This window comes from Lagenorhynchus albirostris, chromosome X, assembly GCF_949774975.1.
Source record: "Lagenorhynchus albirostris chromosome X, mLagAlb1.1, whole genome shotgun sequence".
In the NCBI taxonomy this organism is placed as follows: domain Eukaryota; kingdom Metazoa; phylum Chordata; class Mammalia; order Artiodactyla; family Delphinidae; genus Lagenorhynchus; species Lagenorhynchus albirostris.
Window position 1 is genome coordinate 47,475,572 of NC_083116.1, and position 18,172 is coordinate 47,493,743.

The 18,172-nt window shown below is 38.5% G+C and overlaps 1 pseudogene; it reads left to right on the forward strand.

Moving 5' to 3' along the window:
• Positions 1-11,803: 11,803 nt before the first annotated feature.
• LOC132513096 (importin subunit beta-1-like) lies at positions 11,804-14,257 on the forward strand (annotated as a pseudogene).
• Positions 14,258-18,172: the final 3,915 nt, after the last annotated feature.

Here is an 18,172-nt window from a genome sequence, read left to right on the forward strand (position 1 = left end):
GGAGGTCTCTGGTGGACCAGTGTCCTGAACTCGGCTCTCCCATCACAAAGGCACATGCCTGAAACCAGCCAGAGCACCAAGACCCTATCTGCCACATGGCTCAGAAGAAAAGGGAGAAAAAAAGAGAGAAAGGTAGTGAAAAGAAAAAAGAAAGAAAGAAAGAAAGAAAGAAAGAAAGAAGGAAGGAAGGAAAGAAAATAAAAAGAAATAAAGTTATTAAAATAAAAAATTATTAAAAATAAAAAGAATTTAAAAGTAATAAAAATAAAGTATAAAGAAAGAGAGAAAGAAGAGAGCAACCAAACCAAAAAACAAATCCATCAATGATAAAAAGCGCTAAAAACTATACTAAAAAAACAAAAAAACCAGACAGACAGCACCCTAGGACAAATGGTAAAAGCAAAGCTATACAGACAAAATCACCCAAAGAAGCATACACATACACACTCACAAAAAGAGAAAAAGGAAAATATATATATATATATATATTTAAAAAAAGAGTAACCACATCAATAAACAAATTTACCAATGATAATAAACTCTAAATACTAAACTAAGATAAACATGAAACCAGAAACCAGTCAGTCGCATACAGCAAACCCCAAGTCTACAGTTGCTCCCAAAGTCCACCGCCTCAATTTTGGGATGATTCATTTTCTATTCAGGTATTCCACAGATGCAGGTACATCAAGTTGATTGTGAAGATTTAATCTGCTGCTCCTGAGGCTTCTGGGAGAAATTTCCCTTTCTCTTCTTTGTTCACAGAGCTCCTGGGGTTCAGGTTTGGATTGGCACTGCTTCTGTGTGTAGGTCGCCTGAGGGCATCTGTTCCCACCCAGACAGGACGGAGTTAAAGTAGCAGCTTTTTAGGGGGCTCGGACTCACTCAGGCCAGGGGGAGGGAGGGGTACAGAATGCCGGGCGTGCCTGCAGTGGCAGAGGCCAGCGTGACGTTGCAACAGCCTGAGGCCCACCGTGTGTTCTCCTGGGGAAGTTGTTCCTGGAACATGGGACCCTGGCAGTGGCAGGCTGTACAGTCTCCTGGGAGGGAAGGTTTGGTTAGTGACCTGTGCTTGCACACAGGCTTCTTGGTGACTGCAGCTGCATCCTTAGCGTTTCATGCCCATCTCTGGTGTCACACTGGTAGCCCAGCTCATGCCCATCTCTGGAGCTCATTTAGACTGTGCTCTGAATCCCCTCTCCTCGCGCACCCCAAAACAATGGTCTCTTGCTTCTTAGGCAGTTCCAGACTCCCTCCCAACTAGCTGTGGTGCACTAACCCCCTTCAGGCTGTGTTCACACAGCCAACCCCAGTTCTCTCCCTGGGATCCGACCTCCAAAGCCTGAGCCTCAGCTCCCAGCCCCCACTCACCCAGTGGGTGAGCAGACAAGCCTCTCAGGCTGGTGAGTGATCATTGGCAGCCATCCTCTGTGCGGGAATCTCTCTGCTTTGCCCTCTGCACCCCTGTTGCTGTGCTCTCCTCTGTGGCTCCGAAGCCTTCCCCCCGCCACCCCCCATCTCTGCCAGTGAAGGGCCTTCCTAGTGTGTGGAAACTTCTCCTCCTTCACAGTTCCCTCCCCGAGGTGCAGGTCCCATCCCTATTCTTTTGTCTGTGTTTTTTTTTTTTTGTCTTTTGCCCTACGCAGGTATGTGGAGAGTTTCTTGCCTTTTGGGAAGTCTGAGGTCTTCTGCCAGCATTCAGTAGGTGTTCTGTAGGAGTTTTTCCACATGTAGATGAATTTCTGATGTATTTGTGGGGAGGAAGGTGATCTCCACTTCTTACTCCCCCACCATCTTAAAGGTCTCCCACACTTAGGATAATTTAAGTTAAGCAAATAACAGTTTAGAAGCCATAGTCTAAAAGGAACTAAATGTGAGAAGGAAGCACAGGCAAGAGTAAAAATTTGAATGAACAATCGGGAAAAGGTATATTTACAGTAACTGATGATATGAGACAGGAGCTGGAACATTCATAATAACTGAAGATATAGTATATTTACAGTAACTAAAGATATATATGAAGCTATATCAGTCAACTTGTGTGAGTTTATACCAAGATTTTTTTTTAACAAGAGCCAATAGTTTTTTCTCCCTCATATTCCCAGTCAGTGACTGTGGGTCAGCTCTGTCTCTGCAACTTGTGCCTTTTCATTAAGAACAGTCCCTATTTCAGTCTCTTAAAGCTTCAGCTCAGATGTGGCACATAATCATTTCATTCATGGTTCATTGACTAAAGGAAGTCAATGAAAATCAATGAGACAGAGCATATACTCAAGTTATCTTTTTCATTTTACCTCTTCTACTTTAAAAAAAATTGGCTATTCAGCAACACATTATAGAGGAGGAAATTATCTCAGAATAAAAGACTGTTACCAAACCAAACTTTTTTTTGTTTGCCTGACACACAGCAAAGCCAATCAATTGACAAGGGGTTGCAGTGCAGGAAAGTGCAAAGTTTATTGCAGGGTGCCAAGCAAGGAGACCAGGAAGATAATGCTCAAAAGACCCAAATTCCCTGATGAGTTTCAACAAAGGATTTTTAAAGAGAGTGTGAGGGAGAGAGTCATGGAGTACATGACAAGCTCATGCATAATTCTCCGATTGGTTGATGGTGAGGTACCAGGGTGGGATTTCAGGAATCTCAATTATCAGTTTTCCAGCTCCAACTGGTCTAGGGTTTACATACTGGTAGTCAACATTCAGTTAACTTCTTCCACCTGGTGGGAGTTTTAGTATCTGCAAAACAACTCAATGATATGGCTCAGGGTATTATCCATAGCCCTTGACAATGAACTAAAGGTCCTTGTCTTTTTTTTATGGCTGAACCATTATTATTTTGTCTTGCTTGATTGCTTTACTTTTCTCACTTCTCGGATTAAATTTGTTCTTTGGAACTCAGGGAAAGCATAGGAGGCTAAATCTTTTCTGCAAACAAGAGTCAGGGGACATAAGGGTCGGTCACTGGGAAGGCTACACAGGGTCCTGCTTGGTTCTAAGATCATTAAATTAAAAAAAATAAACTTTGTTAAAAACTTAATATATTTTACTTATTTTTTTTTCTTTCGCCATGTACCAATTAAAACAGAAACACAAATAATCAGCAGTCCAGAGACCAGTATCTTGTAGTCATTGTTCTAAGTTTGATACTTCTATTATTGAGACCACAGAAAACTCTCTTTCAACCACTGTATCTTGGTCTCCCTTAGAATTCACTTCACAATGCTACCCTTGTATATTACTTTTTCAGCTTTTGTTTAAAAAAAAAGAGAGAGAGATTCTGCATTTGCCTTGACAGTATTCATTTTTCATTGCACCAGTCTCCCTTGAGGAGCTAATATGGATTTGATATGGGTCCTACTATTCATAACTTTGTAACTTATTTTGTTCTGGCTTCCAGGAAATACAGAGCCACCATGGCAGTTCAACTACAGAAATTCTATTTATCTTTATGATTAGCATACGTACATCCCCTTTTTCCCTTGGTTTGTAATTTTTTTTCTAGCTTACTATCCTATTATACTTTTCATATTACAAGCCCTCTCAATTCCTTTCTAGACAGATGTGGGTTCCAAATTAGTATAACTTAACTAGTGGTCATATTATTTCCTATTAATCTCCATATCTTGCTGTCTCTATTTGTCATTTTCTTCAGTATGGGATTGATGATTGATTCACCTTTGTACTTTTGATGGTGTTTAGCATATAGCAGATACTTAATGCATATTTGTTTAATGGTGGCCTGGCTGGATGGTTGGCTGGATGGATGGCTGGATGGATGGATGGACAGATCAGGCCTTACACTTCTCAGTTGGCTAAATATATCATTTTCTTCCATGCTGAATATTTTAGGAACCATAACAAGTAGGAAAACCTATGTAACAGTTAATGTGGGAAGCCACCAAGTGTTAAAATGTCTGCTTTTACAATAAGGTCCTATTCCCAATTGCTATCTTGGAAAACTATTAATAATATTTTGAAGATAACATCAACATTATTCACAATAACCAAGATATGGAAGCAACATAAATGTCCATTGATGGATGAATGGATAAGAAAATGTGGTATATATAAACAATGAAAAGTAATTCAGTCTTAAAACGGAAGGAAATGCTGCCACATGTGACAACATGGATGAATCTGGAGGATGTTAATGCCAAATAAAATAAACCAGTCACAGAAGGACAAATATTGTGTGATTCTACTTATATGAGGTATCTAAAAGAGCTGAACTCATAGAAGCATGGAGTAGGAAGAATGGTTACCAGGGACTGAGGGGGAGGGGAAAATAAGGAGTTGCTAATCTACAGGTATAAAGTTTCAGTTGTGCAAGATGAATAAATTCTAGAGATCAGAGGATCTCAGTTGTACAACATTGTACCTATAGCTAACAGTGCTCTATTGTGCACTTAAAAAATTTGTTAAGAAGATAGATCTCGCGTTAAGTGTTCTTACCACAATAAAAAAAAAATGAAGTAAAGAAAAAATAAAGGTAACATCAGCAAATCCGCCACATGTGTAACTATGAAGGAATAGTATAAATGTACTTAGAGACATCTCTTTCCACACTGAAATGTTGAAAAGATATTTGTAATGTTGCCAGGTTTCATTTTGCTTGATTTATCTGACACTCTGTTGGCTCAACTGGAATATCTGCCTTTATCACATATTTCATTCAAGAATGTCATGCTGTTTTCATTCTTACTAGCTCCCTCATCCTTAACCCAGTTTCACTCTGTATCCCACATTCTAATAGTGTCCTGTTTTGGGAAGAAAATTCCCCTTCAGGAGGAGTCAGAAGAGTCAGCCTTTTTAAAAAAAAAATATTTCAGATACAGAATGATCATGGATTTCCAAGTGTGTCTACTAATTACTAAGGTGACCCAAGCAGATGCTACTCAATCAAACAATACTTCAGACTGCTAGAGTGTGGATCATCTACCAAGCACTCTCCCAACATTCACCCAAGTGCTTACTCTCTGTGTAGCTTTCTGCATCATGGATAAAGTGGCCTCTGGGATGAGGTAAACTAAATTCTTCAGCTAGTTTTTGCATTTGAAAAAGGGAAAGGTCTCCATATGAAAACACATGTTAGTTAACACAGAAAGTGAATTGTTTGCATCACAGAAGATGGAACTTGGAATCCATATGTGTCTTAGTCCAGTCAGGCTGCTGTAACAGAATACCATAGACTGGGTGGCTTATAAACAACAGAAATTTATTTCTCACAGTTCTGGAGGCTGGAATTTCAAGATCAAGGCACCAGCAGATTAGGGTTTGGTGAAGACTCACTTCCTGGTTCATAGACGGCCATCTTTACACTGTACTCCCACATGGTAGAAGACATAAGGGAACTCTCTGGAGGTCTTTTTTATAAGGGCACTAATCCCAATCATGAGCGTTCCACCCTAAGAACTAATCACTTCTCAGAGGCCCTACCTCCTAATAACATCATATTGGGAATTAGGTTTCAACATATGAATTTGGGGTAGATGCAGGCATTCAGTTTTTAGCACCATGTTTGGCTGTTATTGAAGAAGATTCCACCATGCGCTCATATTTTTTGCAGGTCCTGGCAAAGAAGGCAAAAACCGTCACAATGAAACTCTTTCATAAAAGAAAGGAATGGCTGAAAACAGTTCAAGGATGGCATGACATGCTTTGGAAAGGAAGTAACTCTGTATTCAAAAGACATAGCTCAGGTAGCTGTGCTACCCAGAATCCAGACAAACTCATAATGAAGATTAACAACTGAGAAAAAGAGTGTCCATTTCAGGTCAGAAATGATGGTGTTCTTTACATCTATTCAATCTATACTCCATCTCATCTGACATGAAAATTCAGTCTGTTTTCATTTATTCTTATTATTTTGAGTTGTATATCTTGTCATAACAAATACAGTAAATTTAAAGAAAATCTCTAGGTGGATTAATTGCTCCCAGAAGTGATTATCTTTTAGTGCCAGAGGACAGAGAAGAATTGAGGGGCAGTGGATAGGGATCAAAATAACACATTGCTGCTTGAAAGATTCAGCAGCATTTACTGGCAGAAGTATTAAGACTTGCCAACAGTCAGACTTTACATTTGGTTTTTCAAAACGCACTGCAATTGAAGCCAACATGTTGGGGTGCAGCTTATATAACCATATGACTCCGAATTTGCTCAGAAATAATCTTTTCTTGAACTACGCAGTCATAGAGACAACATAGATAATGTTCTGGAGTTGGATGGGGGAATTATTTCACACCTGGATTTCATCTTCCAATTTTTTTTTAATTAACTACACATGTCTATTATGCAAATACAGTGTCAAGTTTTGGAAATGATAACCTTGTATAAGAATACTCACTTCTCGCTACATTGTGATCTGCAGGTGCTCAGCAGAAACCACTGCCATTGTCTCAAGGCAGTGTCTATCAATCCAATTTAATGATCATAAAGATCGTTCTTTGACTCCAAGGACCAGGGTTTCATTCAAGCAGATATCTTGTAGGGAGGTTTCTTAGTTGGCAACAGAAAATCTGTGTCCGGGATCCTTTCATTATACCTATTTAACACTTCTTACTATAAAGCCACAATTCTGCTACCTTTCATGATAGCACAGAGGGATGATTTTTTTAATTTATAAGTGAATGTCTCAGCTGTGTGATTATATCCATAAAGACTGAAAATACTTCTTTAAAATTTAGCCCAATACTAGGCATCCCATGGGCACTCAAGAAATAATAAGATGCTGATGTTGATGGCACTTTGGGTTTAAAGATGATGTAAATTCTGTTTCTGTGAGCACTCAAAATTAGTTGAAGAGCTGTGCATTTTGCAAAATGCTTACCTGAATCTGGTCAAAACTCACTCAGCAGATTTTGGCAAATGCCCCAGAGCCTCTGTAGTCTCTTAAACTACCAATGTGGATGATTACCATAGTTTGCTTCCAAATGAGACTGGAAAGTGTTTCTGCAGTAAAACTATTCTTTAGATAGGAAAACTAATGTTTGGGTTTTTTTAAAGAACTTAATAAAATCACCATCTCCACATCTTCCTTCTTATTTACACCCAGTGTATTTCCCAGTTTTGTCTCAGAATAATAATTAATAGGAGTTAGGTAATGTCTTATATTATAAAGAGGTCAAGTATATTACCTAGCAACTTCATTATTCCAGCGTCATTATCTAAGAGGTACTCCAGGAAATGGTATTCTGACTTTGAAAAAGCTAAGTCTGAAAATAACTAGCAATTATTTTATATTGGGTTGGCAAAAAAGTTCGTTCGGTTAGTGAATATCTTGTTCAATAAAATTCTTCATGAAAATGAAAAATGTCTTTATTTTTACTTAAAGCTGAATGAATTTTTGGCCAACCCAATAGGTTATTTGAGAGAACTGACACAATTAAAATGTAAAAATGGGGATATCTTTATAGATCTTGCTAGCCAGGAGGGAAAATTCTGGAAATTTTAATGGTGCTCTGGGTAAAAGAATGCTGTTTCACTCAGCACATTAGCAACTATGATATTTTGCCTAAAATAGAACAGTGATTCTCAACAAAGAGAGTTTGGCTTTCCCATGGGGCATCTAGAAATATGTAGGGACATTTTTGTTGTTGTAATGTTTGGAGGGGCCCTACTGACATTTAGTGAACAGAAATCAAGAATGTTAGACACCCTGCGATATGTGACATAATCCCACACTGAAAAAATTGTTCCTTGACAGGAGAGCTGTGGGAATATGTGAGTGATTATAATGATACTGAGATTACAGAAGAGATGAAGTTATTAGTAATGACAAGAACTAGTAAATGACAATGCCTATGGAATTGAGTATTACTGAGAAAGCCAGGTGTTACTTCCAGAACCCAGCTTGATTCCTGATTATGGAGAGTAAAATGTCTAGAGGAAGCATTATCTTAGTCCCAGTATGAGGTTTCACTCTCCAGCCATTGATGGTGTTGAGAACACCTGGAGAAACTGAAAGCTATTCCTATTACTCAGGCCCCCTATTGAACGCTGAGGATGGGATAGAAATCCTGAAAAAGTGTGACCTTAGTTCTAGTGCACAAAGCCCACTATTAATTCCCTTTGGAGGAGGAAATTAATTATTTTTGAAGATTTGCATGGCTTCCCCTTGACTCCTGTTTATGGAGTGGAAGATACCTTCTGCGGAAGCCAGGTATTGTACCAAATGTGCTGGTCAGCTTTCTATCCCTATTGATGGTGAGCTCATCCAGTAACATGGCTTTAAGTACCATCTATATGGCTAAGACTCTCAAGTTTTTAACTTTAGCTCAGACCTTTCTTCTGAATACCATACCTGTATTTCCAATTGCCTATCAACATCTCAGCATAGATACCTAATAGACATTTCAAACTCAACATCTTCAAAACTGAACTCAATATCCCTCTTCTCCCACCCTACAAAAGCTGCAGTCTTTCTCTCCTCAGTAAATGGCAATTTTTACCATCCAGAAGTTCAGGCTAAAAAGTTGGAAATTACTCTTCATCCCTCTACTTATCTCATAATCCATATCATATCCAGTTCATCAAGAAATCCAGTTGGCTCTTTTAAACTTATCCAAAATCCAACCTCTTCTCACCATCTCTAGAGCTAAAACCCTAGTCTATCCACAGTCATTTCTTTCCTGTATTACTACAATATCCAACTGGACTCCTTGATTCCACCCTTTCCTCCCTTCCTTCCCACACTCCCCCGCCCAGACTATTCACAACATAGAAACTAACTCAGGTACCATTCTTCTGCTCAAAACCCTGAAATGGCTTCCCACCTTACTCAAAATCTGAAGTTCTTAGAGTGGCCTACAAAGCCCCACATGATATGCCCTCTTCCCATTAATTCTCTGGACCTCATGTCCTGCTACTTCCCTCTTCACGCATTTGGCTTTAGCTACATTGGCCTCATTGCTGTGCCTTGAAAATCCTGGGCATGTACCCTCATTATAGCCTTTGCACTGGCTGTTCCCTCTACCTGGAATGCTTTACACCAGACATCTGCATGGTTAACTCCCTAAGCTTCTTCCAGATTTTGTGTAGATATCACCTTCTCAATGAAGCCTACCACAACCACTTCTATTTCAAATTCCAACCACCTACCACTCCCTGGCAATTCCAATGCAGTTACTCTGCTTCATTTTTTTTCCCAAGGAACTTACTAACTTATAACATACTATTTAGTTTGTTTACCATGTTTATTGGCTATCTCCTTCCCACCCCACCCCCAACTAGTCTGTAAGCTCCATGAGACCAGAGATGTTTGCCTGCACCATTGTATTCCAAGTACCTAGGACAGTGTCTGGCACATAATAAGTTCTCAATAAATATTTCCTGGAAGACTTCCAAATGTCCTAATACACATTCATGTAGTTGAAAAATCTTTTTATACACTATAATTTGAGGAAATGTTATTCTTTGTTTTATTTGAGACTTAATAAGCATTTATCATCATTTGTGGATATCATGTCAAAAATGGAACTGACAAATATTTGAGTACTTGAGCATTGGGTAGACACAAAGTCAACATTGGTAGCTGTCATATCATAATGATTTTACCTACAGTTACCAGCATCTGACTATTGTAGTATGTCTTCTGGATAGGTTTTGCCTGTGCATTTGCATATAGAAATACATATTATTTTATTATAAATTACTTTCTTTTCATTTACCCTTCATATTACTGCTATGACATTATATTGTTTTATTTTCTTTAGTAGTGTGTATCAGTAGGTTATAGTATGTACAAATTTCATTTAAGAATTTTACGTGAGTAGGCGATTAAACATCAGCATTTTCTTAGTTTGCCAATCACCCCTACTGTAACAATTTTGTAATTTCAAATTCTTCACAAACACTGTTAAATATAACAGATTATGTTCTGCTTAATTCTTAGCCCAACATAATGACGATGTACCCAAACACATCCTGGTGTCCTTCAGATTTTATCAGACAAAAAAAAGGATCCCTGCATTGTGGGAAAATGACTCCCTATACATTGTTCTCCAGAGTAAAATACATGCGTTTCTTGGTGTCAAGATGTGTAGCATATGCTTCCAAGTTTATGAATAATGGTGAATAAAAATACAGCAAACAGCAAAAAAAGAAGAAGAAGAATTTTAAAGTAGATTGTAGGAAATACTTACTATAAAGAATGTATTGGATTGAAAATCACAGCAATGTAGTAACTAATGCTTCCAGACTGCATACTTCATGTTTAGATTGTGACTTTCCAGAGATAGACATCTGTGCCCTCTGTGAAAATATGGGGCAGATGGCACAAATCAAATCCACTAATATTTAATGAAAACTACCTTGTGGAAAGCACTCATCACCTCCACAAACTTTCTTGCCAAGGCTAGGAAGCATAGTTTGCATATATATAATGATAAGTAAAATTAACTTCTCTGCCACCATTAGCTGCAACTACAAATTGGACAATTTTTGCAGAAAGTCTTTGTTCCTCTCTCCTTCTCAGCACAAGCCTTCTAAGAAATTTTTGTCTAAACTCAACAAAATATAAACCCAGGTGTGTATGTGTTTGCCTGTGCCTAGGGTAGAACATGTTCCTAGCTCTATTGCTCCAAATCCCTTTCCTGTCTAGTCTCTCCCAATCTTCCAAAGGTTTCCTCCAGGAGGTATCTTTGAAGCATGCTTCCTGACTTTTATCTCTTAGCTATACCAAGCATCTGCCCCTTCGAGGATAAAACCCTTGAGCTATAATTGCATCTATCCCTACCCACTGGATTATTTCCATTCCCATATAACTGTACCAAACTGATATACAGGAATGACTAGCCACTTAATTTTGACAGTTTGAAAGCAAACTAAAATTGTTTTATTCTTGCTCCTAGAGTTCTTCTACCCTTGTAACCTTGAACTCTATTTGAAGTGCATGTTAACATGACATTTTGATGCATAGAGTTACCACTCCTGTCTTGCAGGGCTATACTGGATGAGTTTAAGATTTGGCAAAGAATCAGTCAGCCCTTTTATTTCCATATATTGCAGATGACACTGCTGATGGTGGGGTTGTACATTTGTGCAATTTTGGCTGAAAAGTCTAATGTATGGTCCTTTAGTACCATATAAACAGCAATTTTTTAAAGTTCCTGTCACTAGTCTGAATTCCAAAGCGCTTAATCAATAATGAAAGTTTAATTCTTTCACAATGGCTGGGATGAAGAAACTTCAGGTGAATGGTGGGTTGTAAGTTCTTTTATAATGTAACTTCTTTTAAGGAAATCATTGGGGGTATAAGATATCATTACCTATTTGAGGACTTGTCCAAGACAATGAACTGATTACTGATATACATGCACACTCTCCTACAAATAGTATAAGTCATTTTAATGACCTTAGGTGTTTATGATTTAGCTTCCAGTTTCTGTGATCTAAAGTGTAGCAAAGTTTTCCCTCCTTTTTGGCTTCTGTTCACTCCCTGCCTCCTTTTCTCTTTTCTCTCCTCGCCAACCAAGCTCTAGTCATGCTCTGAACTGCCTCTAAGTTTTCTCCACCACCTCCACCAGAGGAGCAGCTGCCATTGCCAACAGCAAAGAAGGAAAGTGGAAGGGAGTGAGTGGGAAGGAAAAGATGATGGAGCATTATAAAGAAGGAACAGATGAACGAACTTGTGGTGACTCTGACCCCCTTCAAACCCTCCAGTGCCATGCAACTCCCAACCCCTATCTCTAGTCAGAGCTGTCACCTGAGAAGCAAGCATCACCTGAAGAAAAGCAACTGCCATCACCTTTACTTTGGAGCTGATTGAAACATTGAGATAACTGTGTCTCTACCTCTGCTTGAACTAGAAACTATCGAGAAGTTCCTGGAGTGTGCGGTGGTGAAACTTGCCAAAGGTCCTTCTGGAACTGTCCAGAGCACCAGAAAATTCAGGAAACAGCCAGATTGGCAGGGTTTCAGCTGGTCTACTGATCAAGAACTCTTTGTCTTCTGAGGATCCAAACATCAAGGCACAACAGCAGCAGAATGACTTCCCATTGATGTTAATGTTTGACCAAGAAGCCAAAAATTATTTTGCAGACTTTAGTTGCAGAAACCTACTAGCTTAGTTCTTCCTCACAACGATGGCTGAAATTGTTTGTATAGAAAATCCAGTAAACCAGTGATCAGGATTCCTTCTTCAGCTGGTAGACAATGTCACAAACTCCAACAACACAAAGCACATGAAAGAGTCGACATGGGATGCAATTTGTTACATCTGCCAAGATATTCAAACAGAGCAGCTACAAGTTCCATCCAATGAGATTCTGACTGCCATAATCCTGGGAAAGAGGAAAGAAGATCCTAATAATAATGTGAAGTTAGTGGCTACCAAGGCACTCCTGGAGTATTGGAGTTCATCAAAGCAAGCTTTGACAAAGAATCTGAAAGACAATTTCCAGATAGTCTATGAAGCAGCCTGTTGTCAAGACAATAAGGTATTAGTGACTACATTATAGAATCTGGTGAAGAAAATGCCCCTGTACTATCAATACGTGGAGACACATATGAGCCCTGCTCTTTTTGTGATCACAGTTGAAGTAACACAGTGACTTTAATGAAATGACCCTGTAAGGAATAAAGTTCTGGTCCAACGTCTGTGATGACAAAATAGATTTGGCCATTGAAGCTAAAGAGACAGCAGAACAAAGAAGGTCCCAGAGCACACAGCAAGATCTATGCCAAGGAAACACTACAATTGAGGTTCCAATTCTCACACAGACACTAACAAAAGATGATGAAAATGATGATTCTCCTGGCCACCTGATGTGAAGATGACATTGTCCCACCTGTCCTTCCCTCTTGTAAAGAACAGATCAAGAACCCTGATTACTTCTTAGAACCCTGACACCCTTGTGATGACTTTTGCCTGTATCTTGGAAGAAGGGAAATCCAATAAGCTCAAAATCCTAGTCATACAGGCAATGCCTAGCTTAATATAATTAATCGAAGACCCCTGTGTAAATTGTTTGGTATATAAGTACACAGACTGGGGGCAAATTTTGCAAGTTGCTCATGAAGCTGCCATAAGTGATGTTTGCTCGGTTCCCTTGTTACAATGTCTGAGAGAAAGCCTGAGTACTGAACCCAGAATGGCATCAAATGTGTGCTGAGTTTTTTTCCAATCTAGTTGAAGCTGTTTATGAAAGTTTGTAAGTGATGATCAGGAAGAAACAGCTACTTACTGCTTATCCTCATATTTCAGAATCTTCTAGTGATCACAGACAGACCTGATGGCCACCAGAATAACCTGAGAAGTGCTTCATATGAAGCTTTGATGAAAATTGTGAAAAATAGTACCAAGTACTATTCAGTTCAAAAATTGATGCTGGCAACTCTAACTGCAAAAAGTGTATCAATAGAGATACAGTCACATATAAAAGCACTTCTGATAAGATCCAATTCAATGACCTTCAGTCTTTACTCCACATAATTCTTCAAAATGTTCTCTAAAAACTGCAGCATCAAGATGAGATGAGGGTCTCCCTGTTAAGGATTTTCCAAAGCAGAGTTGGATATGGGGGATGCAAGAGGGTGATCCGATAGCAGTTAGCACATCAGAGGAAATGTTGGTTGCTAAATTCCTAAAGTATATAGAGGCCTCTAAGTTCTCCTGAGTATGGGTATTTTACTGAAAACTTATACTGAGTGCAAGGTTTTATTGGAGACTGTAGATACGTGGAAGACTTATGTCACACCTTGAAATCCAGTATCTTACTGTTTGTTGATGGAGAACTTGGGAAATGGGAATGTCTGTAGGTCTGTGAAGCTGTAGATTCTGTAAGTGTTTAGTGATATTGCCTTTGTTATTGGTGGAGAGTTTAACAAATACCTAGAGGTAATATTGAGCACACTTCTGCAAACCTACCAATCTCAGGTGAATAAATCAAAGTGTGACATTGTGGATTATCTGAATGAGCTAAGGGAAGACTGCTTGGAAGCCTATTCTGTTGTTGTCAAGGATCAAATGAACAAGGATCTAAGGGTGATGCATACTCAGATGTACTGCTGATGCAACCAAGAGTAGAGTTTATCTTTCTTTGTCTACAATGCTAGACTTGAGAATCATCCAAAGAGTATTAGGTACTGGTGCTGCTGAGCCAATAAGGAACTTATTTACGACATTTGGGAAGAAGGTACTGAAATTAGTAGAAGTTGGCTGATGATTCTTAAAGTGTTAACTAAGGAACAGAGATTCAAAACTAGCAAAACAAAACCCTGTTCGATGGACAGCAAAATAACTGAGGAAACTGAATAACTGAAGAATCAAGGTCAATCTGTAGCCATTGGGATGAAACCCAAGACCATCACTAGAAATCTGCAGTCTTTTGAAAAACCTAGAAGTAAGGGGTGTGCACAGATGCTGAAAACACACCACACTGAAAAGCCTACCACAGGGGGAGCAGCTATTAGCAGCAGGACTGTTGGTTAGCTATGTAAACACTGACTTCAGAGAAAACCATTCTAATGTCTACTCCAGGAGCCATTTTGGATAAGAGAAACATAATGGGTTTACTTAATTCGAGGAGGGGGAGGAGGAGGAAGGGGGAAAGAGGAGGGGAAAGGGGAAGGGAAAAGAGAAGGAGAAGAAATGGAAGTTATTTCTTCCCAAGGAATGCTACAATTTGGTTTCTGGTATTTCACGTGGTGTTGAGTGGAATGACTGGTTTTTCCATAGGGGAGAGATTGTACTTCACCATAAAAAGCAGCTTGAACCTATGCTACTGATGATGATGATGGAGGAGGCTGGGTTTGTGTACCTTTGTCACCCAGCACTGTATACAATCAGGCTAAAAGGAGGTGAGGAATACTATATAATCTGAGTGTGACTGAATGAAGCTATATCCATATTCTCAACTTCAAGTCATTAAAGTTTATCTTTTTCCTTAAAACAAAGTGGGATAAGGGGGTGCTAAATATTGTATTTCATAAAACTAACTGAAGTTCTGCCTACTGATGGACCACAGGAGATGGAAAAGAAAAAGAAAAGGAAAAGAAAAAAAGAAAGACACTTTTTAGCATTTTGGTTGTTTGTTTTTAGTTATTATCATTATTTTAAGGAAAACACTAACAAATGGTCAGAATAAAAATCTAAACTTCCAAGACAAAAACTAAATAAAACAAAAATTTTTTTTAAAACCCACAACCTAAAGAAACCAAATTGTAAATGGTTGAAAGTAGCAGCACAAAGAGAAAACTCCCTCTTGACACTTTATATTGGCAGTCCTGATACCCACTCCCTCCATAAAAAATGATGCCAAGGAGTTCACCAAAAAATTTACAATAAAAATAAATACATAAAAATACAGCAAACTTTAAGTAACTATTTTGGTCTATAAAATGAGGATAAATTTAATGATTAAACAAAATCTAATAAATTAGCCATTAGAAAATTGACTTTCTATTCTCTTTTATCTGTTTGTCTCCAATGTAGTATTGTTTTCTTTTTATACTTTAAAACCAACTAACCACGAAAACAACCAAAAATATATGCATAAATTATGTGTGTGGGTATAATTACACATCTCATGACGAAAACACTTATGAAAGGTTTCATTTTTCCACTGCAGTTAAATATTAATATAATAATCTCAAACCCTCCACAGGAAAAACAAATAAATTTCAGGGAAAATACAAATTTATCCATTTGCTAAAGAAGAGGGGGAAAAAGCAATCTTGTCTCCTTCATGTAGATCTGTGCTAAAATTGAACTTCATCTAACAGTCCTTTATAATTACATTCAGCTAACAATATTGTGTGTTAAAATACTCCAAACTATATTTGATGGGCCCATGCACCCATTCCAAGCCTGATGATTCCAAACTGATCCATTTTTTCACAAAGCAAAAAGGTGAACAGGTTAGTTTAAATCAAGCCAAATATTGATAAGCAAATCTCTTGTGATGGGCAGGCTTCAAAAGCTTGTTGAAGGCTGGTTCAACTAAGCATTGATTAAGAGTTTGGTTGCTTATCTGATGCTTATCCAAACTTATCTGAAATTGAACATCTTTGTTCTAAAAAAACAGGCCAAAACTCTGACACTGATTTTGATGTATTGGTTCATAATAGGTCACAAGTATCAAAAGAACAGTCTAACTAGGAAGTGGAGATATGGCTGGAAATAAAAGTAGAGAGATTAGAAATGAAAACTGTCAGAACTTTGAAAATGTATGGGGGCAAGGAGTCTCAGTGAAGTGGGAGAACATATATAAATAGCAGATGAAAGAGTGGTGAAGGAAGAAATTTGGTTTATTAGTTTGAAAACAAAATAGAAATTTGTCTCAGTGTTGTTTATTTTTTAACCATGAGTTAACCTATTTTGAAATTTCATATAACACTGAAAGAGAGTATGAGATTTTTTTGTTCATCAAAAAAAAAGAAAAAAACAGAGAAGACTTCCTCTTCTGGAAAAACAGAGGATATGTATTTTTCCCTATTCTTCCTCCTAAATACAGCTAGTAAATCTTGGACATTATATGTAAAATAAACATAAGAAGACTCTGAAAGGTGGAGAAAAAGAAAGCAGACTGACTAGGAAACTTAGGACTCAAGAAAAAAAATAACATTTGGTCAAGAAACCACTGGTGGGAATGTAAAGTGATACATCCATTCTGGAAAATAGTTCAGCAATTTCTTTAAAAAGTAGGCATGCAACTACTATCCCAGCAATTGCACTACTGGACATTTGTCCCAGAGAAATGAAAACTTATGTCTGGACAAAAACCTGTATACCATTGTTCATAGCATCTTTATTTGTAATAGTTAGCCAAAAACTAGAAGCAATACAGATACGCTTCAAGTGTGAATGGTTAAATGAACTGTGGCACATCCATACTGTGGGATACTACTCAGCCATAAGGAGGAACAAGCTATTGATACACACAGTAGCCTGGATGAATCTAAAGGGTATAATGCTGTGTGGGAAAAAAAGAGCCAATCTTTAAAGGTCATATACTTTGCGATTCCATTTATACAATATTCTCAAAATGACAAAATTATAGAGCCAAAAAGCAGATTACTGCTTTTGAGGAATTAGAAATGATATGGAGGAGGGATAAGTGTCACTATAAAGGAGCAGCATGAGGGAGATCTTTGTGGTGTTGGGACAATCTTGTATCTTGAGTGTGGTACTGGTTACACAAATCTACATGTCATAAACTGACACAGAACTCTACACATTGTGATGGTTCATGTGTCAACTTGGCTGGCCACAGAGTGCCCAGATTAAACATTATTTTTGGGTGTGGCTGTGAGGGTGTTTTGGATGAGATCAGCATTTCAATTGTAGACTGCCCTCCCCAATGTGGATGGGTGTCATCCAATCTACTGAACAGGGCATGAATAGGACGAAAGGCAGAGGAAGGTGGAATTTGCCCCCTTTTTCCTACCTCATTAATTGAGCTGGGACACCTTATAGTCTCTGGCCGTCAGGCTGGGATTTACACCATCAGCTCCCCTGGTTCTTAGGCCTTCGGACCCAGACTGAATTACATCACTGGTTTTCCTGGGTCTCCAGCTTGCCAATGGCACATCATGGGACTTATCAGCCTCCCTAAGCACATAAGCCCATGCCTCATAATAAATATGATTTATTGTGGTTCTATTTTTCTGGAAAACCCTGACTAATACATATATTAAACAAAGTCAATTTTCTGATTTTGAACTCCAGTTACTTAAGATGTAACCATTGGGGGAAACTGGGTGAATAGTACATGGGACTACTCTGTACTACCTTTGCAACTTCTAGTGAATCTATATTTATTTCAAAATAAAAAGTTTAAAAAAAGAAAAGATAAGTTTAAAAGTTTGAAAGGGCTTCCCTGGTGGCCCAGTGGTTGAGAGTCCGCCTGCCGATGCAGGGGACACGGGTTCGTGCCCCGGTCCGGGAAGATCCCACATGCCACGGAGCGGCTGAGCCTGCGTGTCCGGAGCCTGTGCTCCGCAACAGGAGAGGCCACAACAGTGAGAGGCCCACGTACCGCACAAAAAAAAAAAGTTTGAAAAACGCTGGTAGAGGGGGGCAAAACATAGACAACCACTTAACAGGGTAAGAGATCTTTTGTTTATCTCAATTCTGAGGTTTATACTACATTCTATTTGAATAAATCTTCAGTTCAAGATTATACTTTCATTTCAATCCCTGAGTTTCTGCTTTTTAAAGTTTCATGGTGGT